Raw genomic sequence first — 21,096 nt, 5'->3', positions numbered from 1 at the left:
ACACAGTGATCTGAATTCCTCTAGTCTCCTTCCTATGTTCCTAATTAGCTGACATCAGATCTACCACACCTGCTGGGTTATGGAAATTTAAGTGGGGAAGGGGGAGGTAATGATTTATCTTACCAAGTAAGTTACACGATGAAACTTCTCTGATTTAAGAATATCGGATCAAAGTCAGACTGACAATTGAGTTTCCTCGAGTAAGCAAGGAAATCCCATGTCAGTGTTTATCGGTGTATCTGTAGTTACCAAGATGTATTGTCATTTAATGACGTATACCATCCCTTCACTACCTTCTCGATGTACATTAAACCAAGTATATATAACATATCCCCCTTACAGCACAGAATCAAAAAAGCGCTGTTCGCTGTTTTATCGGGGGAACTTGCACAATTGTGCACACACGTACAGTCAATAAATGTGGGAGAATCGCACGAGCATCCATCGAAATTTTCCACTGCGGGTCATTTAAAATGTATATGGGTGCAGGCCGCAGACTGGGCCCTGGTGGAGAGTTCCTGCGGGGATTCGAATTCGAACTGGTCGATTTACGGGCTACAATCCAACGCACGCCACACCGCGCGAGGGCTATATATATATATATACGTGTATAGCTCGACAAATGTAAGAGGGAGGCGTACGAGAGTTAGCCGCCCTGCCGTTTTTGCATAATTCCGGGGACGGCTGCAATTTATTCGGGAGCTAGTGCAGTACGCGTGTTTGGGCTTTATGCGTGCGCTATCGCGTTGGGAGATAATAGGGAGTGAAATTCACGATTTGGTGGGGTTGTCGATGTCCCCTTGCATTGCAGCGTTTACTTCGTACAAGCATTTGTTTTGCAAAAACAAAAAACTCCTCGATTGGATTACGGATTACAAAATTAAGTATATTTCATATGGGATTAACACAATGTGTAACCATTGTGGTCAAAGCTTTTTAAATCGCTGTTTAGATTTATTGAAAATCGTATCGTAGATTACTTGTTTGTGGATGGGCCCCATGTAGGGGAAAGGGTGGAAGTTAACAAATTATTTACTCGTCAAGTAGAGGAGTACGGGAGCTAAAATACATCATCGACTTTGCGTAACAAGTGTGCGTTTACACGAGGAAGAGACCACATGCGCTCATAAATACTAACAGATGTGTCTTTGTGTGGGTATACTCGCTATTTGGAATCATCCTTTTGATGACGCACGGTCGTAGCTTTTTTATTCTTTCAATCTTTTTTTTTTTTTTTTTCCTACTCTTTCTGCTTACATTGCGAGAGTCCAAAGACCGATGAAAGATAACAGTCGTCGGGCGCTTGAGGCCTTTTTGTAAATGCTTATACTGGGGCAGCTTTAAAACGGTGAGCCCATCAAAAACTTGCTTTCACTTTCATAATGGACCATGTTTACTTTTTTAATTACGTTTTTATAATCCTTACAAAACATTTTGCTCATGTAAAATATTTAATTATAAAATAGTATTGAATAAAAAAACATTTCTCACAGAAAATAACTCGTGCATAAAAGACTCGTGGAGTATTGTTACATTTGATAAATCCAAATAGTAAATCAACTTTCAAACTTGTTAGCTCCGTCTTGATAAGTTTTTACGAAATAAACGACAATCCTCTTTGCGTATCGCAGAAGTAGATACGGCTTAGCCGAGAAAATGTACTTTTTGGTTTACGGAGTGGAAATTTAATCACTCTGCAACTGACGGCCTCTCCCCGCAACTTTGTTCACTTTACAAATGCTGCCTCGCAACGATGGTAAGTTCAAACTCTGGCCTCTTGCCTCTCATTCCGAAACCATTGTGGATTCCATTGTGCGAGTGTTTGGCTATTATTGCGACTGCGGCCGTTCCAGCTGTCATTTTTCCATTTCAACTCTCGCCAGCTGTATAGGATTCTGAGATAAATAATACTTTTGTTTACAGTTTCAAACGTGAAAATAAAGCTTTGATTTGAAAAAAAAGATGGGGATAAATATTTTCACGTTGCTAAATTTAACTCTAAGCAATAGTACTATTTTTTCCAAACTTCCATTGGAGTTGTAGTTCAATAGTGGGTTGGAAAAAAGCATTTGACATTGCCGAGAGCGTGAACGCCGAGCACTGGGCTTTAAAAAAAAAAAAAACGTTTCAACGCTGAATGCGATTTTTCAAAAGAATAATGTAGCCCTTGGGATGAAAATTCACACTGCTTGGCTTGCTGTGTGTCATCTGTTGAAACCACAAGTTCTTTTCAAGCGCCGCGGTCGTCAAGGCTTGTCTTTTTACCTTTGAAGAGAATAATGAAAATACCCTTCACCTACTTGGCCATGTCGCCCTCGAACTAAGTCAAACTCTGGTGATTGCTTTTTTTTTATTTACTTATTTGTTTATTTTTCTTTACTTTTTAATGTCAGGTCTTTAGAGCCAACTCGGAAAACTGAAGCATAACAAAAGAAAATGTTGCTTGTCAAAACTGTTTTTGTTTAATTGTAGCTTGCACCAAATTTTATTCAACGTCAAATACACATTATTTCTGTTTCATTGTAACTTCTCAGAGTCAAAGTACTTGGCACGATTGAAAATCAAAAGAAAGAAAGTCGACCAAAAAAATCCGATTGAATCTTCCGAAGAAAGAAGTTTTCCAGATGCATCGAGTCTTATTCGATAAGCTACAAGCTGTAGGTTTAACGGTGAGATTGTGGCAATCTTTACTTTGATCTACAGTTATTAATTTTTATTTTAGAATTGCTCTATTATTATGGTTACACGTTACAGAGATCGAAGGAAATATATTCGAAACGCTCGAGGCCCCCCAATGTGATGCGTAGATTTCGCTGATTCGTAGGTGAAATCAAGTCTTGCGTAACATAAATGGAAGTGGAAAGTTTTCCAAGACTAAAATACAGTTGTTGTCAAGGCCAAGTGATACCATCAATGTAGATCGACTATTGTATTACTGTAGATTGTCTTTATACGTATGTTGCTGCTTGCTATGTACTCGCCATTGCAATCCGAGCATGATTTGTTTTCTAATCGAAAAGCTAGTTTTTATATACTTTTCCATCAGTGATTGGACTTGAAATTGATATTCACTAGCATCCCGTTGAAGTATTTATATGTGATTTTTTTGTCATTACATTATTTTATATTTTATGTGCGTTAAATAACTGGGGGTGCGAAGCTGCACGTTTTCAATTATCAGAGCGGACTACTCAACTCTGTATCCATATTTAAATCACAATACCAGAGGATGTATCGATCGATTGGTCCACAAAACGCAATCACATGTACGACCTGAAGAATATCATCGCAAACAAACACCAAATGACACGAGAGAGAGGTATAACAAACACAATAAATCAAAGCAAAAAAAGAAGGGGCATCGCGATCCACCAGATTTTTTTGAGTGGCATAAAACGCGAGTAAGAGAAGTAAATACTTCAGCAGGAAGAAGGAGAAGCATAAAAATGTACAATGGAAAGGAGGACCGATGATACACATCCGCAGCCAAGGGGGAAAAAGGACGGAAACAAGGAGATCGCCGACACACGAGGTGCAGCTTTTCCCCCGGACTATACGGATCCAAGCACGCGCTTGCACGCGACGATGATAAACCTCACCCGAGAACCATTAGGATAGCCGAGAGTCATCGACCCTCGCTGATTCTTCTTCAAAAAGGGGACCGAATCTCTCGCGGGTCCCAGAGCTATAGAGAGGAGAAAAAGTGGGGTAACACGGTGAAATCATCCAGGGCATTTCTCCCCTATCCCCTTTGTGTACACTGCACGCGACTCGCACACGCCCTGCTCCTCTCTCCCCTATACATTATAGATACTTGTATACACCTATTCGATCCAAAGTCCGAGAGTTTACAATGTCCGTGTGTGTATGTGTGTGTGTGTGTCCTGCATACACCTTAGAGCCAGAGAAGGTTCCTTTTTCTCCTCCCCGATGATTGAGCGGTTACCTTTTTTCCCCCTCACCATGGCGACAATTTAATTTTCCTCAGGTGCTGCTTGCCTGTACCTCTGTCCCGTCTCTGGCGGAATCAAAAGATGGGGAAGCAGAAAATCATTGTCCCGCAACTGGCATCGCGATTCCCCTGAGGGCATTGACACCTCCGAAAAATCCCTTTGTCCCGATGAGGTAACCATTTATACAGGGAAGTTGCGATCCACTGCAATATTATATAATCGTGAATAATTTCCTAGTCACGCGCGTTTCTAGCATGGCTCCATACATACGTATTATTATGATTATTTTGGTTCGACGTTTACGTTCATGTGTGTGTATCGCGCAGAGAGGAAGTTTGCACGCTCAGCAGTATAAGCTCCATTACGAGCAATCATTCCATCGTAACGACACATGGTTCTGCCTCGCTCCGTAATTTGTTGCGATTCGACGCCCCGAGCTTATTTCGATGGTATGTATTATGTACATATACATATATATGTTGATTCCTGCACACGGAATATCAAAATTGCTCTATTTTATAAAACGGCGCCGAAGCAGGAAGAAAAATAATAAGCATCGGCGAGCCGAACAGTCCCAGGGAGCCGAGGCTGTCGCAAAACGCCCGTAACTCTGCCCCGTTGCAACTTTAAAACCCAATCAGGTGCTGGGGAGAGTTGGCGATTCATAATATCCAGATTCGGCGACGTTGGCTCCGCGTTTGGAATTCCTGATGAGGGCCAGCGCCGATCGATCGAGTCTTGCGAAATTCAACGCGCGGACCTTCTTCCCTCGTCTCGCGTCTGAGGAAAAATTGCATTCACATCCCTTTGAAATTGCAACAACAATGTTTTTCGTGAAGGAGGAATGAGAAAAAAAGTCCCGTCGCTCCTTCCTTACCGTGCCACAACGCGCAGAGGCCACCCCTCCTCCCCCCATCCTCGCAAGGAGGACCCTCCGAAACTTCCAAATTGCCAAACTCTGCACCGCCGCTTCCGAAATCCTCGAGTGCCTTCCTTCCCCCCCGATGCATATGTAAAACGCGCGCCGCCTTCCGGCCTCCTCCTTCCCATACATTATCATCTGGTGCAGCAGCAGCAGAGACCGATGTATATCAGGGGAGCTATAGGGGTGGTTTTTCGAGTCTTGCGCAAGTGTACTGCATAGCGAGATGACGTACTCGCGGAACTCGACGAATTAACGAAGCGTCGATGATGGCGTGCACCTTTTTTTTTGGGGGGGGGGGGTTTCTCCTGTCACCTTTGCTCCCTCACACGCACGCAGTGCATGAGCTTGGAAAAGCCGGGGTTGTGGTTATCTGTCTATATATATAAATATCCATGTATGTGTATAGTATATATATACGCGCAGAAGGGAAAGGAAGGAAGGGGTGGCTTTTCCGGTGCTGTAGCGTCGCCGGTGCCGGTTGAAGTCGAGGGGTTTTGCGGCGCTAAAGGGGAACACGAGAGAAGGGCCCGCTCTACGGGGGTGGCCTCGGCGTACAAGTAAGGGCTCGCGCGAGACAGACAGAGAACTGGGTAGGGCAGGGGGAGACGCTTCCGCGACTGCGGCTTTACACGTACAGTAGGGTATGTATATGTATATACATGGTAAAAGGTGGAGGGGCGCGCTGCACCGTCGTAGCCGGCGCCTCGACTGCTAACTGCTATACATATATACAGCGAGAGGGTGCTCGTTTCGATGGGGTGCCATGCACGCGCACAGGGGGTGCAAAGGAGGGGAGAGCGCACGGCGAACGGAACGGCTTTCGCGTGCACGTGTGTTGGTGTGGGGGGTGGTGGGGTGGGGAGTTAAGATATAGGTGTACATGGTGTACAGCACTGCCAGGAGAGCGCGAAAGAGAGTCGGGTCGTTGGCAGCGGTGGGAAGGGATGGGCGAGGGGGCGAGAACGGGAGACGGACAGATGGCGTAGGGAGCGCCGAAGAGCGCGAGGAGTCGTTTCTGTCCGTCCAACGATCTGGGAGTCGGGCTGCTGTGTATATAGGTATAGATAGTGGTCCTCACCACCAGCGCCAGCAGCGGTGCAAAGTCGAGAGCTCGTGCGCGCGCGCGCGCGCGTTTTACACATATAGGTATACACGTACACACGTTCTCTCCGGCCGTATACCCCTTCGCAGCACGGGCACGAGCGAGCTGGCGAGTCTGCGTTCGACCACCTATCGACCAGCAGCGGCAGCGCCGTTACACAAGCATCACCGGAGCGTGGCTCTGTGCCACTGTGCTCGCTTCGCCGTGTCAGAGGTGGAGGACCTGCCGCCCCTGCGCACAAGTATATACATACGGCTGTGCGCGCGTACGCCACTGGAAAACTCATGCCTACTCGCGTGAGTCGTTTAAGCTTGTACGGGTGCCGTTGTGCGCGTAGTGTAAGAGCAGCAGAGTGCAGCGTGCGCGTGAAAAAGTGAGGGGAAACTTTTTTTTTTTTCTTTATTTTTTAATCGAGAAACAAAAGAAAAGAATAAATTGAAAAAAAAAAAAAAAAAAGAAAAAGAAAAAAAGTAAGAAATCAGGCCGTCCGAAGCATAGTTTGTACTACTGATTGACTGACCGAGCTGCCCCACATGGCGTGCCATCGGTGACTGTTGCGGGAGGAGTGTAACTTTTGGCAACGCGTCGTCGAGGGGAGATCGATTTTTTCAATTTTATAGAATACCAAAGGGGTAATGGGATAAAAGTGAGATGAAACAAACGTAAGTTAATAGCCGAAAGGGGAAAAAGCTCGAGGACGGAGTCGATGTGCCGATGAGCAGCAAGGAGGTGGGAGCTTACGGTCTTTGGCCCGCAGCTGTATGTGTAAAACCAGTGACATCGTTGCTGTCATCACCGACACGAGGGGATTTGCAATTGCAGTACGAGTAACGACGACAACCAGGACAACGTAGACGCTCGTAGAGTGGCGCGTGTGCGCGACAGAGTTGTTGTAAAAAAAGCTCCTGGCAAACACAACGAGTGGACGAGTGTGACGAAAGCCTCGCCTGTTTTGTTTTATTGTTTCGGTTTTATTCGTGCATCGCCTCCTTACACTCTTACGACTGAGTATTTGGTTTTTTTTTTCTTCTTCTTTTTGGTGCGGGTTTTTTTTCCGTTGTTTGTGGGTGCTTTGCGGCGCATGAAAGATCAAAGGAAAAAGGAACCGCTGCTGGAACGAAAAATCGAGGTAACGTACCAACTTTCGTTACAAATGATTAAGTATAGTAAGATAGTCAACGTTCGTTCCGGTACCCGCGTACGTGTACACAGCCGTGAGGAATGTCGATCGTGCTTGCAAGCTCGGCCTCCTCGAGATATAATGGGACTTTGCCAACGAGAATAACCCTGGTTTACCGAGTAAAAAATGTACTCCTGCTCCTCCTCTCTCTCCTGTGAGTCCTAAATTCTCGATTCACGTCCCAAACATCAATGACCGCAGGAGGGGCTCGCACGAAATTCGCACGGGTGGATGTACGCGTAACGCTGACGCGGGGGGGGGGGACGTAAAAAAAGCAAAAAAAAAAAAAAAAAAAAAAAGCAAAGTGACATCGGCAGCAACGACCTAGCTTCGCATACGGTACATCTAGACACACGCATGTGGAGATGCTCGTAGTTCGTTAACCGCAGGGGTGGGTAAGCGTGTGTGTGCAGCGTCCAAAGTATCGGGGCAGCATAAGCGGGCGCGCCATGGTTCGGGCGCAGGGTCATACGCACGGCGCAGGAGCACAGCGGAACAGAGTACCTATACGGAGGGTGGCGTGCGCAGGCACAGTAGCAGCAGCAGCAGCACACCCTCGACCCTATCTATATAGGTACATATATGTGTGTGTACAAACGCGAGTCCGAGGGGGTCGTCAAAGTTTCTCCCTGTCTTTCTTTCGTGTTCGAGTATAGCTTCGGGCTGTCGAGTAAGCTGGTTTTATAATGTACGATGTACATGTGTAGGTGTGCACTGAGCAGGGAGGCTTGCTCCATAAGCTCGATTAATTGTATGCGATCCTGGGGTACGTATGTATACGTATGTATACGGGTGTGTGTGGTTGTTTGTCACATTGGAGACAGGTGCTTTCTGCCACGTAGGAGTATTTGTATGTACGTGCCAGATTATCACACACACGACCACGGATTGCCAATATTTGTATCAAAATGTACTTTTTTTTTTCCACGAGTTTTTTTCAGAGGAAGAAGAGATTCGTGGTCGATCGCTTTGTAATTCCATCCCCATCTCGATGGTATTTTTCGAGACACGATATTGATTGACGATGGGCAGGATACTTTGTAAGGGCACTCAAATTTTTCGGTTTTGTTAACATTTCTATAAAATTTGTATTGCGTATCTTTCAAGAGAAAAAAAAAAAAAAAAAAAAAAAGTTTAATTTCTATGGAAACAAACGAATAATACCCAGTGAGAGACCGATGATAAAACGGCACGCCTAAATCTGCAGGTGGCGTCAGTCGTTCGGGCAACTTCCTCTCTCGTTACTACCCTAAAATGGCACAACAGTTGTCCGAATAACGATACTGCCCGCAAGTAGGTACTTTCCGAGTACCTGATACATACCCGCGTGCGAGGGGGAAAAAAAAACAAGGGTCGTAAAAAAAGGGCGCATATGCGCGTATTTTTCCTACATCCGTCGCGATGTACATAAAAATTACATGCACGCGTGCACGCGATAAAACTTGCTTCCTTCCGCGCAAAGTGCAGTTTGCATTTGTAAAGTTGGGGGGTGATGGCAGGCATGAGGGGCGAGGACGGCCCCTTGTTTTCTCCCTGCAGACGCGCACCCTCGTACAACGCGAAGCAAAAAAAAAAAAAAAAAAAAAGAAAAAAGGAAGAAACATCCCCACCTGCGCGCGCGCGTTAGTTACCTGTGGACGCTAAATCGTACGTTTCTCGCAAATGAGCGTGTTACATGTGTGTGTGTGTGTGTGGTGGTATGTGCGTCACCTCCTTTTTCGTGGGCAGACGTACACAGAGACACATAAGTAAAAAAGAGGCCGGGGGAGTATTATTGATTTCGTCGAGCGCGAGAAACGAGCGAGTGTACGTATAAGGTCTCCGACGCACACCCTTCGTCCAAATCGCCTCCTCCTCCTCCTCCCGCAGGAATCTCTCGTTTTCTTCTTCTTCGCGTCGTATTATTACGGCCTCCAAATGAGGGGTGTTCCCGTTGTATTTTCCCTTTTCATCCTTTCCACCCCTCGCAGCCACCGTCTACGGTTCACCATCTCTTTCCCGGTTTGACGGTCTTCGGTATAATACGTGCGAGTTGTCTTCCTCCCTTTTCTCCTTACTTTTGGCAGGGTGATTTTTTTCCTTCTTCACCTCAATTTCATTCGATTGATCCATACACATACGCGTATATGTTCTTGAAACAGTCACTTGTACGTGGATTGTTTCCGTGGAATGTGAATTGATGTATTTATCAGAACTTGGATGCTTTGCGTAGGGGCTGCGCGAGATGCCAATAATAATAATTCAAAACAATAATCGAGGCAAGGTATGCAGCTCAGAGCTTTCAAGACAATACCAATATAAGTAGCAGAAACACAAGTCGTAAATGGTATACTAATTACCTTTTATGTCTCATGGAGAATATTCGGATGATAATCGTTAAGCCAGTTTTTCTACTGTTCTAGAATATTTATACCTTCGCACATGCACTGCCATCGACAAAAGCGGTATTTTTAAGTAGTTACTGATCAAACATTAATAAATAATTAGATTGAAGTAGCCACCATGTAATGACAGGGAAATTGGTTTGTAATCGAGTTTCCCATCAAAATTTTAGTTTTTGTCTTTATCTTATTTTGTGTTACTGTAACGGTTAATTTGACCAGGTGATGCTTGAAGTGATTAAATTTTCTAAAAATTTTACATATAAATACGAATGTTGGTTAAATTAAAAATACAATATTTGCCATGTTGATGAAATGTAAAGTGTATACGTTAAAATGAAAAAAAAAAAATTTTTTTTTCGCCACAATTGATTAAACAAAAATATAAACTTGCTTACAAGATTTTTCAAGAGCAATATATTTGGTGAATATTGTTTAAGATACTTGGGATAAAGCAGCTAGCTCAAAAAATGTTTTTTCTATGTCTTTACCTTACGCATTGAGAGTCACAACAGAGGTTTACCACATTTTTCTTCGTCGTTTAATTTTTTTTTTTTGTTTTCATTTATTGAAATTACGCGAGAATAATTTCGAAATAGCTGCTTTAATTAAATGTCTGTTACTTACAAATAATCTTTTTAAATGTACTTAACTGTTTTCCACACTTATTGGAAAGGTTGTTTTTACGAATAATTTATGCATTGACTGTTTTTTTTTTTTTTTTTTTTCCAAGGATTTCGAAATTGTATTTTCTTCCAACGATTATATAAAACTATTCTTTTTCCTCACAATTTCAAAGTATTTCGTGCGGGTCATCAATGTACATAATGTGACATCAGTGGTAATTTAATAATACATATGTACTTAAAAATCATTCAAAGGATTACACACTTTTCCATAGGAATGGGGTTGGATTGTAAAATAGGATATCGATTGTTGCCTTTGTAAAAAATTACTTAAATTCGAGTTATAAGGAAATTCTAAAAGATTCAATAAAACAAAAAAATTATAAATAGCGAAATAAAAAAACAAGAGTAGTATGTAAAATAAATAATGCAACTACAGTCAATACATAATATGCAACGAGATCTGATGTGCACTTACACAAAATAGCGGTTGTATAAACACAATCAGGTATTTAAAATGATTGAAGTTAAGTATGTCAAATGATACATTAAACAATAAATAAAAAATAGAATACTCACAAGAATTTTCTCAGACCCAAGATACGTTTAGTCACACACAGGCACCTTCGTTTTCCATATCTCTTAGGTTTTTGATTCCACAGAACACACATCTCGAGCTTATCTAGCCCCCTTCGAGCCCAGGGTCAGACATGTGGAGGTCTCCAGGGATTATAATTGGTCAGGATAAGGGAGAAAAAAAAGTTACCCTCTCCCATTCGTCTAGCAAATCAAAGAGGGGACCATAATATGTCCCTCCGTCTCCATACAAGTTTCACGTAAGCGCTTGTCTGTACGTCAGCTAAGGACAAGCTATTAGAAAATACTTTCTTGCATGTACCCCACGGAATACCGAATCAACAGAAATTGGATTTAGATGTAGTTTCTACAGCCTATGGGATCAGACTTGTACGGAATATTACGTCTACATTTCTGCCGATATGGGAAATTCCATAGTCTCGATGCCGGAGTCGATATATGTCTCTGTATGTATGTGGGTGTGTTCGATTTGCCTTACAGTGTGTGGGCTCGGCAGACAATCGAAAACGTGAGGCGCTGCAAGGGAAAAGTAGAGAGAGGGAATCTCACTCGAACGACAAAGCTATTTGGTTACTACACCTAGGCGTCTTTCGGATGATTTGCTCTTTTACTTTTTTGACGTGAGCACATGGTTTGTTGTTGTCGCTTGTGTATACTGTTTTTTTTTTTTTTTTTTTTTTTTTCACAGACGATGCTGGGAGACAAATAAAATTTGCTTGTACATATATATGCAAGGTAAAAAATGTTTTGATGGCCCGACGTGATTATACGAAATCGTGTAGGATACACCTTTCGCGTCACTTTGTGTCTGTTAACTTTTTTTTTTTTTTTTTTCTTTTTAAGATGCGTAGATGACACCTGTCGTGTGTATTCACATTTTCTATCGTCGCTTTTTTCTTGAGGGAGAAAAAATAACTCCCAAAAAGCTGTGTAACAATTACGTAGGATAATTTTCTATTCGTTTTTTGTTCCACTTTTTTTTCATTTACACGCTGCTCTGCATTTTAAGTGCACCTCAATTAGCATACATCATCTGCGTTTAGCGTTACAGACGAAATAAAGTGTGTCGTAAAACGTATTTTATTGCTTTGGGTGTTCGCCGTCGTAAATAGTTAGTAGATTTTATTGCTTTTATGAGTGAAAATGTCCCTTTTTTAACGTAAAATTTTGAAGTCCAGGTCAAACTTGAAGCGAAACAGCTATTGTTTTCGATGTAATGTCTTTTGTCGATCTACTATGATCAGCAAGTGACTCAAAATGTGTGACCGTATCCCATGAAAATGAAATTTCGTTTTTACGATCTACGAGTAAATTTATAACGGCACAGGTACGCGTACAAAGGGGGGTTCATTAGAGAAGAATCAATGATATACACGCAAAAGAAAGAAAGAAAGAAAGATCCCTGGCTCCAATTATACTCTCCGTGAATGATCGCCCCAGCTTCGCCCGACCGACCCAGCTACATATACCAACGTAATCAAAAGAAAAGTTTCACAACGCTGTGCCAAAAATCAAGCACACGCCAAAAAAATCTGATTCCCCATTTCCCGTTTGGGATGAAATAGAGCAATAACGATGTCCAAACTTTTTTGCGAAAAAAAAAAAAAAAAAAAAAAAAACAGTATACGTACCGCAGACAATGGAAATTTTTTTCATCCCGACAAAGAAGTCCCTCTGTTTTTTCCTCTCACTTTTCATACCGACAAAGAAACGCGCGCAAAAACAACCAGTAGCGCGTAATTCTCCCGCGCAGAGTATACAGAGCTTTAAAGCGCGCAAGCACAGCGTCTATGCGTATATTCATCGGCGAATAGGAAAAAAAAAAAAAAAAAAAAAAAACACCCAAGGGGTATAAAGAAAACAGAAGGAAACCTAGAAAGCCGCGGTAGACCATGGCCACGTACATACACACAGAGAGAGAGGGAGACGGTGTAAAAAAGCTCAAAAGCGCATTGCACGCCAATGAATCGGTACGCGGACCGATTTTGGGGCACCAGCGGAGCCTATACTACCCCTTTCCGTATGGGTATAAAAAATACACAGCCACCCCCGAGTGGACGTTTTCCGTCTCCTACTTATCTCGGTTGCTTATACTTGGGTGTATACTCTTGGAGGTAGAAGCTACGTGTACATATATATATATACGTACGTACAATGCCATGCTAGCTGTACGAACAGGAAGAGAGAGAGAGAGAGGTCAGGACGGCCGATCGATCGCGCGCCGCGCAGAGCGAAAACGCGCACACTGCACATACACGCAGGGTTGTACGTATACCTACACACAAACATCTCACACACCGCGTTGAGTTGGGGTGTTGTACGTGTGTTCGTGATAATATGTATACACGTATACATATACCCACCACGCTACATAGCTCTTTGGGCTGGGAAGCTCCGCGCCCGCGTGTACGTATAAATATATATATGCATACATAGCATGACCGGCGTGCCCCTCTTTCACCGCGATATTTATACTTTTATACACGTACATGCAGTATAAAATTGTATAGGTGTACATGTAGAAAAAGAGAGAGAGAAAGGAAGATGTATCGCAGAGAATGGATCTGCTGGTTGGTGCAGCGCTTCTCCGTATATACTTACAACACAGAGAGGTATGGTAGATAGATGGAGGATCTCCCAGAGTTCATATAATGCGTGTAATCACGGGAGGAGAGCAAGAGGCCTCGTTGTGCGATGAGCTAGAGCCCTGTATATATACGTATAACACACGTATTTACCAGCGCCGTTGCTTCACCATCGTCCGTGTAATATACACACGAGAGATGTGGGATGTACATTTGGCTTATTGAACTCTCTCAGTTTTTTTTTTCTTTTTTTCTTTTTTTGATCGGATACGGCTGTGCGCGAAGATGAGAAACGAAAGTTGAAGGCTGACGGACGACCGATCCGCTATACACAATACCATGTACGCATGCATCAACACACACGCGCGAGCGAGAACGATGGGAGTGCGTGCAACAGAGAGAGTCTTTTTCGTGACGGCGGAAGCTCTTCCTCCCATCATCATCATCATCATCATTATCATCTCCTTCTCTCTCATTTGGTTCTTATGTACATCTCTGGTGGAAGTTGCCTCCCTCTCCCGACACTCGCTCGACTTTTTGCCGTAGAATATTTATCACGCGCGGCAAATTGATACATCTCGAATCCGAGTCTGAAAAATGTCGCGAAATTACGCACGATTCTTTTGATGCTCCCCCAAAGCGGCGCTTCCCTTTGAAGTCGTTCACGGCTCACCCGAAAGCTCTTGCAGGAAACGGTCGGGGGGAAGGATTGTGTACTATACTCTCGCCGCGGCTGAAAATGACGCGGAGGATTTCTCATTTCTCATGGATATTATTTGCTCCTACTCGCGAATAATTGTACAGCCAAACGGAGTTGAAATCACACAAGATATTGTGAGCTTTAAAATGATCACCTTTTTCACGCGCACCTTTTATAGTGTTGAGAAAAAAAAAAAAAAAAAAAAAAAAAAAAAAAAGACATCCCCCTGTTTGCAGCTGTATCGAACAAAAGGGTACGCGAAGACCGGGCACAACTATCGGCACTCCTCGGCTCCAAAGTAAACCATCTCTTCCAGCTCTCCTTTACGACGATGTTTATTCGTACCTCCCGTCTCGAAAATTGAACTTTTACGAGAAAATCGATCCCTCGCGGGTTGTATACGGACGGCGCTTTTTTTTACCCTCCTCCTCGTATACCGGCCCAGTAAACTTGCGGGGTGATTGTTCATCCCCGGTATAGGGTTTGACAAATGGGTTTTGCGGGTAAAATATTTCTGCAAGAAACCAAAATCCCAGAGACACCGGGTCGTTTTGCGGTCCTCTCGTTTCCAGCGTGACGAATAAGCTCGCGAAAACTTTTCCAAAAACAGCAATCGAAACTTTGCCGCGGCGCGCTTTTACGTCCCCCGATTTTCCCCTCCGTTTATCACCAGAGAGCTATTTTCGGTCCGTTTTCGCGCAATACCCTGACCCCTCCCCCCCCTCGTGGTTTTTTCAGCGTCACGGGCTGTACACAAACTTACGAGGCTCGCATGGTTTTTCTCCCTCTTGGGAAAATACACACACGAAAACGTGTGCGGGCTCGCGTTTTACTTGGTGTCAAGCGCCGAGTTTATGTGCCTTGGAGGGAAAAGTGAAAAGCTGATGTGGCAGGCGCCACTTATTTCTCGGGAAAATATGACTGCTGCGTGCCCATGGAGGTACGGATGGGGAAGGGAAATGTTTATTTGAATATCGATCCGCTGGGCTGGCCTGTTTGTGCGGTCCGGATGGTGTGAGACCGCGTTCGTACGCACACACTGTTATCTTCATCGGAATCGTGTGTATACATCGGGAGAAAACAATCGTATTTCCATAGGTAAAATATACATGCGTTCCATCTTTTTTTTTTTTTTTTCTTTTTTTTTTCCACAAAAGCCTTGCCCACGTGCGACTCTACTCCCTTTCGTCCACTGTCGCTCACCCCCGTCAATTCGATCGCGTACCTTTTTTTTCGTACGCGCGCGCGTGTGTTTGCATCACACGCCGACCGGTTGCGCGATCGATCCACGCGAGGAAATAATAAACAGCGAAATATTAGGTCAGAGCGCGCGGGAGTATTTAGGTCGTACCGAATAGAGAACGGGGAGCGCCATCGAGTGCCTCCTGCAGGTGAGCGGCTCTTCATTCCTAATTACGAAGCAGCTCCTCGCAGAGGTATATACACCGTACCGATCGATCGGGTAGATGCATGCGGTAATGTATGCACGGGACGAGAGATTAGCCGAGCAATACAAGTACCATTGCGGGGCTGTACTCTCCTTTTCCTTCTCTGCTGATGTATCTTTTTTACGCTGCACTCATACACGTCTTGAACCGTTAATATACCTCCTTTGCCAAGAGAGAGAAAGAGAGAGAGGCACCGATGGGATGGATGATAGTTTGAAAGTTTGCACCCGGGGATACATACATGTACATGTACACGCGTATACAGTATAGGTGGGGGCAGGTGCAGGCGGCAGACTTACCGCGAAGTACTTACAAACGATTTAATTACCCCGTTAACTCCACCGCTGCAGGAGATCATCATTAGCGCGGTCCGGTATATATTGTGCCGCCCAAACTTTGTTATCGTGAATTTTCAGTTGATTAATGAGTTTCGAGGGTGGCCCGTGATTACAAGGTTTTTGCATTTTCTTTTTCATTTTTTTCTACTGGAAAATTTAATATACCGTTTTCCGGCTCGAGTGGACTTTAATCGGATGTTACGGCCTCTGGGTTATTTTCAAACTTATATTTATACCGATAGTACCCATGCTTGAGGTTGGTCGCAAACTCGAGTTCATTTAATCGCGTTCTTAAATTGTATTCCGTGCTCAAATTGAATTTATGATCTTCCAGCTGAGGTATTTGTAAGAAAAATGTAGCTCCGAAACAAAAAAAAATACCAAAATTGTCTTCCAAATATTTTGGTCACAGTATTTCAGCCCCCTCCGTTTTACAAGTTTCCCGAGAACCCATAATTCGGTTGATTAAGTTATTTTTAGATCTCACGTTTGTACTTGACTCCAGCGTTAAGGCCTACAGTCTGGCACGCGCACCCATTGAAACGTACCGCGGGAACCTCCCCGTGAAATCGATTAAACTCAATTACACAAAAGTGCCCTCCCCTGCCCGTCCGTCAATTAGCACCGCCTAAGAGAGTCATCAACACCGCGTCGAACATGCCATAAAACTCCCCGAGCCCACTTGACCCCACGCGAGCGGCGAAAACTTTTTTTTCTTGGCAGAGCCTATTTGCTATGGCATCGCTGTGGTGCTATCAAAGGGGTCACACTCGCCGGAGCACATGCACACACACGCACGCGCAGCGTTGCATAAGTAGCCGGTGCTGGATGAGAAGAGCGAGTAGAGACAAATCTAGTCGGCTATTTGCGGGCCGGCCGGGAGCACTTCAATTTCGGGGCAAGTATCGTCACGGCGACCGCAGAAACGTGCTCGCTTACCCACATGCAGGTATATAAAATACCAATGCCAAGCTCGACTGTGGTATACAATGGTCGATTGGAAGCTCACTTCCCACCCCCTTCTACCTTTCCGTTCTGGCGTTTCAATTATTCGGCCCTCCTCCTCCTCACCGGGAGCTTTTAATCCGCTTCTTTTTTCCCCTCTGGGGGCGCTGTAATGGCAGCCTCGTCGGAAAACTTAACCCATTTCGCGATCACGCAGCCACTCCCCGCTGCTTTTCCCTATATTACACCCGCTCGGTCATAACCACTTGGGAGTAGAGGGGGGGGGGGAGCTTTTTTGTTGTTCGTCCGTTTTGCTATTGTTTAGAATATTAATAAGCTCTTGCAATTTGGCTCGCACTTTTCGTGTACACCCTCTCGGCTCCGCTGCCAAGTTTGCTCTCGGGAGCAAAGAGAAGAGAAAGAGACTGCGGGCTAACGAACCCCTAGGCAGAGAGGAGGGGGGGGAGAAAGTTTCGCTTGTCGATATTGTTTCTGCGCTAAGTCGAGAATAGCCCCACGTTCCCTTGGCCACTTAACCCCAAACATTGGCACGGGCAGTCGGTAGGGGTATACCCTATACCATTGTTTCATTATTTTTTCGTCCGTGTACTTTGGGATTGGGTATGTGTGCAGAGGTTCAACCAAAGCTTTTGGATGAAAATGTTGCCATCAACGCGCAAGGGAGAAAAAGAGCTCGCGTACCGTGCGACGTGTGGACAATTCGAACGCGGGGCTATATACACACGCGCAGTTAAGTGGCGAGACCATTGTTCGCTCAACCCTCGATGTACCCTTACGATTTTCAATCGACTCTACGTAAAAATCGCGGGTAAATGCAGTACTAAAGGTACAGCAGTACGCGTTGGTGCGTAACCATCTCGATCGAGAAAAAAAAAAAATTAACCTTCAAGAAAACATATCGTCAAACGGAGATATTTTGTGTTTCGTGGTTTTTCCACCAGTAGGAGCTATGAATAATGTACGTGAGATTCCAAATTGGTTCAAGGCAATCACAATAACAATAACAATTACAAATGAAATGTATCTCACGATCCCCCTCCCCCTCCCCCGATAGTTTATAAGAATAATCCTCGGAAACGTGTATTTCTCCCCCCATCCCCTGACCTTCGTGAGATCAGAATCAACATTGAAATTCGAGCCCAAAAGTCGACTTGATTTGTCAGGAACACTTTCTATCAGAAGGATAAATCTCCGAAACGCACGATTCTCGGCCAATATAACATGTATCCTCGCCACACGCGTTAATTTACACCCCCATACCTCTCCCCCTTCTTTCGTACGTGTACACATATAGTTGCGCGCGTGTGTGCACATCAACATTATTTCAAACGTGCGTATATACTTACCACCAATACGTTCCATCGAAATGGGGAAACCGACAAGAGCGAGTTTCATCGCACGCGACGTTAATACGAGACGACGGGCGGAGCGTGATTTTTCCGTCTGATTGCGTATCCGTCCCCGTTGCTTTGGCCGCGCAGGCGAGAGAAAAGGAACGAAAAAAAGGGGAGGTCCCACGTCTCACAGGCGTCTGGGCTAATTAGGGGGTCACACGTCTGCTGCGCGCACGGAAACATACATCTGAGTCAGCTGAAAAACGACACGATTTATTCCCCCCCCCCCGACGCATGTCGGCGTCAGCTCTCTTATGTGCATTTGTATAGGCGTCGAGAAGGGGGATGGAGAATTGGAGCGCCCCCCCCCCACGCTCTGGTGAGTGTAGTACGCGTGTAAGCTGCGACAATTACGGCAATGGTCCTGTGTATGAGCTGGCCCGACTGTGTACACAAAATTTTACGGGGCAGAAGGGGGCACATCGGCCGAGTCCGAATAAAGAGAAATAGCGCGAAGGACTCTACCCAACAGTGTCGTGTGGGTGTATATATAGTTAAAATCACCCCGTACGGCGTTGCTGACCCGTTGACTTTGCCATGCAGTGCCAAAAGCTGCCGACGGTGTGGCTGTGCGGCTGTGGTCGTGATGTACGGGGCACGTGTGTTTGAATCAATACTGCACCTTTGGTCCTTTTCGTTTTACTTTATCTCTCGATTTCGATCGGTCGACCGACGATTCAATTTCAAAAGCTATTATACTCCGTGGTCTGTCCATGGGATTTCGAATTCAGTTCGTTCCGTTCGAATGCTATAGTGGTTGCTGTAGTAGTGCGGGGCAGCGGTAGGTTTAGGAGCGGGAAAGGTGCGAGTTGTGTAAAAAAAAAAACAAAAAGTAGAGATGGTTGGAAAGGCTGGAGTGTCGGGAGATCAAGAAAAAGAAGTTATGAGTATATAATATATATAAGAGGAGTAGAAGTGGATTGTACAATGAAAATAGATGAAAATTGTATAGGGTAGTACGAGTACTAGGAGTAGCAGGAGATGTAGAAAAAGAGTATAAAAGATTAATGTAGTGAAAACAGTAGGTGTGGTAAAAGTACCAGGGACAGTAGGAATTACAGAAGTAGTTGAAAGAAGAATGCACACGCATGATGTGGTAAGTAGGGGGAGTATGTCATTAGGAATACTTAGTAGAAGAAATATAGTGGATTTAGAAGTAGTTGGGAAAACTTGAAGGTGTAGAAATTATAAGATTTATATAAGGCAAGTAGAAGTTGAAATAATAAGATAAGTTCAGGTTGCATGGTAGTAAGAAATGTAGGAATAGTAGAAAAGAAAACTAGTAAAAAAGTAGCAGTGGTAAAGTTAAAATAATAAAAAACAATGAGGTTTGTGAGAGAAATACAAGCAGAGTAGGACAAGTTAAAGAAATGTATACCAATACAAGAAAAATAGCGGTCGTAGAAGATAAACTAGTAGAAAAAGGAGCGGTAAAAAAGATAAGAGAAGAATTACTAGGATCAGTGGAAAAAATAGTTGTGATAATAGCAATGTGGTAGTTTGCGAGAAAGCATGAAAAAATATGGTAAGAAAGTCCATGTAGCATGAGAGCTGTGCATTTGTTCATCACATTAGATGACAATTTGTGTAGGAAATGTAAGAGAAGTAGGGTAAGTAGCTGCAAAAGCACTGTTAAGGAAAATTATAGCTGTTAGAAATGTGGATAACGAATGAAAATCACTTAACTTTAAGGTAACTTCTCACGGCATCATAAAATAATCCAAGTAATTTATTCCATCTCTGAAAGTAGCATTTAAAGCCACTTGTAGTTGAATAAAAAAAATTATTTTTTTTATTAATAGTGTAAAGTATTTTACATCCATCTAGAACAATTCTTTCAAATTGAAGTCAAGAAAATAAACTTAGAAAAGGATATTTCAATTTGTTACTTACACTTGAATCTTCCATCGAGCTTCGCTTCTGTCCATTCGTTTCGAAATCACCAACAATTTGGGCTGCAAATAAAAAATTTGTTGTAACTAAAGGTTAAAAAAATCACAATAATTTTGTAATCGTACACAAAAAGTAAACCAAAAAGAGTTATTTCGCAGGGTTGGATTTAGTATGTATGTCATGACAGTCAATTCTACCAACGCAACAGTTATAATCTGCCTATATAACCTAGACCTGGATATTAGCTTAAGGATAGAACTACTAGTAAGACTTACAAACCCAATACCTGAACAAATAAACTTGTCTCTACGAGTGGTTTATCCAGAGATCAGCTATCCGATAAGTCCTACCAGCAAATAGCCTTTGTACTGCTCTTCTCGGTTGTTACATTTTTTTTTTTTTTTTTAAATTTCAATCGTACATATCACAGACCAATGAGTTGTTCAATGAAATGTGTATAGATAGATGAATCGCTGTCTGACTGTACCATCAGACTTTAAGAGTAACCATTTCATTCGAGAACAGTATGGCGTTGAACGACCCGTAATCAATTGTGCATACGGTCGCGTGGAGCAGCTCGAGTGATCGCAAAAAACTTTGTCGTAGTACACCCGCATACGTGCAAATTACAAGGTAACCGTGGGTACCAAAGGGCGCTCCTCGAAACTTTCTCCCAAAATGCCCGAGGCTGCGTGGTGCACGCGACAGTTCCCCGACCCCCCGAGGCCTCCTTTCGCAACAACCAACGCCACACGGTCCCTTGATTACTCTCCGGACTGAAGATCCTTCGCGTACAATTGTACATCCACACGTACAAGTACGTATACACTTCCATCCATTGTCGAAGAGCTTCTCCATCTCTGTATATGCACATATATATGTATGCCACGTCCAGCACCGGCGATTGAATCAAAGGCCCTCTCGGTCTCTCTTTGCTTTCCCATTACCTCTCCCCCTTTTGTCTGTCTGTTTGGATCTCACTTGGTTCACCTTCCCTCAGAGCCCCAT

General features: G+C 43.8%; 1 protein-coding gene across 1 annotated transcript in view; it reads left to right on the top strand.

Moving 5' to 3' along the window:
• Window positions 1–6,434: 6,434 nt before the first annotated feature.
• The window catches only part of LOC106646182 (neural-cadherin), a 96,612-nt gene continuing 81,950 nt past the window's right edge, over window positions 6,435–21,096 (top strand). Inside the window, exon 1 of the mRNA XM_089593280.1 lies at window positions 6,435–7,109. The gene's annotated coding sequence lies outside the window, so the exon portion shown is untranslated. The remainder of the gene's footprint in view (window positions 7,110–21,096) is intronic.

The sequence above is a fragment of the Copidosoma floridanum genome, unplaced genomic scaffold (genome assembly GCF_036245765.1).
Source record: "Copidosoma floridanum isolate Cflo_tuat_1 unplaced genomic scaffold, Cflo_Japanese_pri ptg000019l, whole genome shotgun sequence".
NCBI classification, from domain to species: Eukaryota; Metazoa; Arthropoda; class Insecta; order Hymenoptera; family Encyrtidae; genus Copidosoma; species Copidosoma floridanum.
Note: the sequence above shows the minus strand (reverse complement) of the source record. Positions and strands in the feature narration are given on the sequence as shown.